Source organism: Triticum urartu, chromosome 1A (assembly GCF_056163025.1).
Source record: "Triticum urartu cultivar PI428250 chromosome 1A, HENAU_Tu73, whole genome shotgun sequence".
NCBI classification, from domain to species: Eukaryota; Viridiplantae; Streptophyta; class Magnoliopsida; order Poales; family Poaceae; genus Triticum; species Triticum urartu.
The window spans coordinates 491273538-491279537 of NC_141873.1; positions in this window are offsets into that span (position 1 = coordinate 491273538).

Sequence of the window (6000 nt, forward strand, 5' to 3'; positions counted from 1 at the left end):
TCCTCATGGAGAAGATCCTTCTAGGATTGAAGTCCCCCGTCTCCTTTGGATTTGGGATGAACTCTACCATCAAGACCTTCTCATGGAGATGAACTTTACCTTGTATCTTTCCCTTTGTTGTTCATGTACCTTGTGGATCTTGTGTGTTTGATTGTCTAGTGGATGTGTGATTGGACTTGTTCTTGAGTGTTTCCCCTTGTGATTTCTCCCTGTTCTTCCCCGTGTTCTTCGTGTTCTTCGAGGGAATTCACTCCAATCGTGAAAGATCGGCCTACACCGGGTTATCCCCGCATCACCTTGTCATATGCCTTTTCAAAACCCACTTTGAAAATCACCCCATCAAGTTTTTTCGAATGGATTTCATGGAGGAAGGTAAATGTATGATTGAATTATTAGGCCAAGACAAGGCGCAACCTAATTAACATGCTAGAAAATTTGTCTGAGTCTGAGTCGAAAGGTGGTTACAACTAGGCAAATTGGTTCTACTTGGCTTTTTTGTATTGTTTGGATTGTTTACCACATACGTCACGTGGTTGGTTCTACTTAGCTCACTTTGTCTTGTCGAGGACGTGATCTTAGCCCTTTTATATTGGCTAGCAACATGTGTAGAGATCAAAGAACAATACTTAAAAAACTTGAAATCTATTGTTTGTTTAAAGCTCTGGTAACCTAATAGCCAAGGACAAACAAGCTTAGGAAATTCATCATCTGTTTGAAGTTCTCACTACCTCTGAACCACCCCTAGCAGAAACAAGCACAATCATTTGTGTAACGATCTCATTGGCTCTTACCTACCAAAGGACCAAGCTCATAAACAAAGAATTCTTAGCTACTGATCCAACATGCATCCAATGACTTTAAGTCACTACCTCTACCACACATACCCAAGTATTCTATAAGGAGCAATCCTTTGCATTCCTCATCTTACTCCTATCTATTGGTATTGTTGATTCCTATTTAGTGCAGTGTTTTGTTTCTACATAGTAGCGATTTGAGTTTGGTTAGTGTAGGCATAAGAGGCACCAGGAACAGATGGATAACTGCACTTTGCTAGGACCTACAAAATTCACACAACCAACATGCCTTTCCACATCAGTTATTTTCCCTCCACTAGACGGTGTGCCATCTTAGTACAATCAGTGTGTACACCACGCCTTCATGTCATCTTGTGGAACAGGTGATAGAAGTTTGTGATGCTGGGCTAGGATGTAACTGGGGTAGAAGGAGGTTGTTCTGTACAGAAGAGGATTGATGTGGTTGGACGCTAGTTCAGTAGGGGAGGGGCGGCACAGAGTGCGACAGAATGCTGGTACACAACAGTGACAATTTACCAATGCATCAGGCTAGCACAAATCACTCGCTCGACGCCAGCTTTCCAAACCTCCATCTGATGACAACACCCAAAACATCCTGCGTCTATCTCCCACTGCACGGTATCCGTCGTGAACTCCTGCGCCGCCACTCCAGCAAGTTATAGTTTCCTCAGCGCTGCGATACGACATGCCTACTTGGCTGGAGTGAGGCAATACATTAGCAAAGCAATGGTTAGAAAATTTGGGGACTTTCGAAACCCAAATAGGACAGGGCACCGAAACTTCCACCCGATCAGTCACATAAACCTCAATGGGTCACTCGTGACTATGATTGATCATGCTGGTTGCTATAGGAAAAGCATGCAACCTGCACAAGAAGCGTGTTTGAATTACTGAATAGTAAGAAATTCCTCGGTGTCGCGTCTTTGCCAGGAGTGACGGGGTTACAAGGTGGAGCAAGAGGAACTGTCAAGTGCTAAGCCACAAAGGGATAGATTGACGTTAATCAACATAACAACGACTAAACAAGAAAAACTCTAGGGGTTCCTCTAGGCAAAATTCGCCAGAAAGTAGTCTAACAACAGGCTTGAGACTATCAAATCAGTGATTGCACATGTATAGATGATGATTGTCCTTTGACTTCTTCTTTGGTGAGAGTTTGTCGTCGATCGGTGTGACCTTCCAGCAGTCAGCTCGGTGGACGAAAACTGACACAACTTTCGGCACAAGTGCATGTTTCAAAGTGAACTTCTTAGAAAGCAAAATCCCATTAGGTCTGTATAATTAATGGTGATCCATGATTACACTAAACATATGTTGGTATGAACCAGCCAATGGAGAAAGAAGTTCGATTGAGTGAGTAAAATAAAATGTTTTTCAGAAAGAAATTGAAAAGCCCTAGCTACTTGAAACTCCTGTCATGAAAATTTCTAGTATGGACCTAACGGGAAAAATAAGTTTGTGTTCCATCACAGTCCCGCAGAGCACCATTCATGTGCAAATTTTACATAGTTGACTTATTCCATTGTGTTTCTCTGAGAACTTGGTGAGAATCATTGATGAAGAGATATGATTAAATTATGTAGCATGATCAATGGGAAAAGGAAATATCAGATCAATACTAGAAAATAAAAGCCGGAAAAAGATTAACCATGTAATTATAAGGGGGAAAAGCTCTCGTTCAACCGGCTGAACACTCCAATGCATCTTCCACATTCCCTGAACAACACGTGTCCCCTATGGTCCACCCACATCTCCCTTTCCATCTTATCTCTTCAGCAACCTCTTCCTCCACTTATTTTCCTCCCCTTTTCTTGCAACCGCCTAGGCCATCGGCCATCTATGCAAACCACCATTGTTGTTTGCAAGCACCGAAGGACTTCCCAATTCCAATCACCGGTCGTGATAAATGATAGTTGATGTAGGGTGGAACCCTAAGTGGCCGATCTTTCACGAAAGGAGAGGATCCCGCGAAGAACACGAGGGGAATCACGGAGGAAACACGAGAGAATCACTCAAACCAACAAGATTTAGTCACACATGTGCTAGATCCTCGAAACACAAAGAGATACACGATCCAAATCCAACAAAGGACGATACATAGGGTAACCGGCTCTTCTCCGTAAGGAGGTCTTGAATCCATGAGGGATCTTCCCGTGAGGGGTCTTGAATCCAAGATGGATCTTCTCCGAAGAGGCGCCGCGGTCTCTCTCGTGGAGTAGATCCGTAATGGATGAGCAAAGCTCTATCTCTAATGAGCTACTGCTTTGCTAACCCTAACTAGGAGGAGGTGGAGGAGTATATATAGTCTAGGGACACGAAGGGGTAAGTGGGGGATACATGGGCCTCGAGCCCGATCTTTGTGCACAGACAGGCGCCGGTCGTCCGACAAGTACCGGACGTTCGGTGGCTCGCGAGGGTCCGGTCGTCCGGTACTTGTCGGGCGTCCGGCGTTTTGGCTCGGTTGAGGTGGCGCCGGATTTCTGGAGACAGTCGGACGTCCGGTCGCTGGAGTGTGTTGGTCGTCTGGTACTTGTCGGTCGTCCGGCCGATGTAGCTTCCGTTGCCTGGCCCTTCTTGCTAGATGAGTGCCCAGGCGTCGGATGTCCGGCGTTGCCCGGTTGTCCGGTGGCTGAAGACTTTGGGCAGCTTCTTCTCCTGGTCCTTGTACTTGGCGTCCTCGCTAGCTCGTCCGTTGGATGTGGTGGCTCCGTGGCTTTCCTCTAAGTACCTGATCATGCATAGCACACACGTTGGAGGTAGTAGCCATGTCTCACATGTAGAAAGTGAAAGTACGGAGAGGAACGAGTTCACCTTGTGTCCAATGGTGTATGTTCGAGGTCTCGTCATATGTCCTCTTGGGGCTTGGAGAGTAGTCGGAGTGTACATGAGGATGAACGTGGGATGCTCCGCATCATCTCCCCCCTCCCCCTTGGGAAAGATCCAACCTCGGATCGTGATCCTCATCACCATGGAAACGGTTGTCGTGGACGGACTTGTTGGGCGGAGTTGAAAGCATTGCGCAATCCAAGTACTCGAAGGTGTCTCCAGTGTGATAGACATGCAAAAAGAGCAAACACAAGCAACACTCGAAAATACAATGGTTAGCGCACACAAAGTGTCCTGGAAGTGAGTATGAGTCCGTTCGGCAAGATTGTGCGTGGAAAGAAACATGACGCTTATCCAAAAGATGTAAAATGATATGTAATGCATTCTGTCGGCGTCTTGGGAACGAGGGTCCCCAGACTTGTCTGCCTGCGGCCCGCGGCGTGGCTGAGCCAGTAGGTCGTACGACCCATCTTCATCAACAAGGCATCCAAGACCCTCGTGAGGGGCCAAGCCTTGCGAGGAGGATGACACGAGACCTCCTCTGGAGCGGCCTAGTCAGGCAGGCTCACGAGGAGCGGAAATATCAAGGCAAGGCGAACCTCACGAGGCTCTCATGATGTGAGCCATGACGATCGACACCAGGTGGGCGCCAGCGCGCGCAGCGTCCTTGTTTCCTCTTTGGTGGTAAGGAAACTAGCGCAGGTGAGGAGTACCAAGGCATCAGGCAAAGGTTGCCATTTTGGTGCACCAAGACCAAGACCAGAAGGACCGCAAGATGGAGGTCATCATGGAGCCCAAGACGGTGTCACCACCAGAGCCTTTCACAGGCGCAGACCACCTTTTGTCAGGATGGCTTTTACTAGCTGTCCCGCTTCAAATTAGCCCGCCGTTGTTGGCTCCCTTCCCGCTCAATATTTGGGAAGAGGACCAGGGCCTCTATAAGTAGGATTAGCCACCATCGGGGCGAGAGGTCGGCATCTTAGATCGCTCTCTCATCCATACAAGTTAGCCACGCACAAGAACACCTCAACCTCAGGAGTTTGTTCTTCCCCTTGTATGGTTCATCATCAGCCCAAGAGGCAATCCACCACCACCACACTAGAGTAGGGTGTTACACCACAACGGTGGCCCGAACCAGTATAAATCATGTGTCTTTCTGTGTTGCAAGTTCGTCGAGTTCGTCTGCGAGATCTTAGCAAGCTAGGGCGTAGATCGGTAGGAGGGAAAGACTTCATGCGCACCCCAGTGTTGGAACCTTAAGGGTTTGCCGGAACCCCACATCCGACATTTGGCGCGCCAGGTAGGGGTGCGCCGAGGCTTTCTTTCCGTCAGTTCGTCGCTCCACCGCTCCATCGTCTCCATGGCGGACGCACGCCGCACTCGAGCTGAGCGTCGGGCTGCTCTCACCGCCCGCATTGCTCAGACAGCTCCCATCGGTGGGCCACCATGTCGTTCTCCGTCCCCCGCCACCAACGCTGCCACCATCCCGGTGGGGAACGAGCAGCAAGCGTCTTCGCTGCATCCTTCGGTGCGGCAGGACGGCCGCACCGCCACTCTATCGCTGGCCCCAGCCGATTCTTCATCTCACGCACACCGCGCTCCCATGGAGGCGAGGGCTGCACTCCTCGCCGCAAACGAGCTCCTACGCTACGCCCAGTCAACGACCTCTACGAGGAGTGGCTCGACCGCGTCGCCGAGCTCGTCCGCGCCGTAGGGGACTCCCCGGCGCCGTCCCTCTCTTGGCCTCACCCTCAGCCAGCCACGGGCGACGAGGCCCGAGGCACGCCTCCACCACCCCAGCCCAAAGACGGCGCCTTGGCACCAAGGCGTGCGGCCCTGCAATGCGATCTGCCGCGACTGGTGCCCGCGCGCGAAGAAAGAAGCTGCCAAGAAATCCCACGACCGCGAGAAGCTGCACCCGCGCTTCCCGCGCCGCCTCCTCAAGACTGTGCACCGCTTGCGGCGGCGCTGCGCGGACCTCGATAAGACCAAGACCCACCTCCGAGGTGGGGCCCAATAACTACGGCCGGCTGCTGCGCCTTCACCCCCGAGCTCCGCAGTGTCGCGTGGCCAGGCAAGTTCAAGCCGAATCTGCCTCCTCGCTACGACGGCACCGCCGACCCTGCAGAGTTCCTGGAGCTCTACGAGGTGAGCATCGAAGCAGCCAACGGCGACGAGAAAGTCATGGCGAACTGGCTTCCCATGGCTCTCAAGGATGGGGCCTGTCGTGGAATTGTCACGGCAGATGTCCTCTTGCAAGGACTTGATCGTGGAGCCATCGCAACTAGGAAGCTTAAAGGGGTTAATCGGGACAAAGGACACGCGAGGTTTATACTAGTTCAGCCCCTTACGGTGAAGG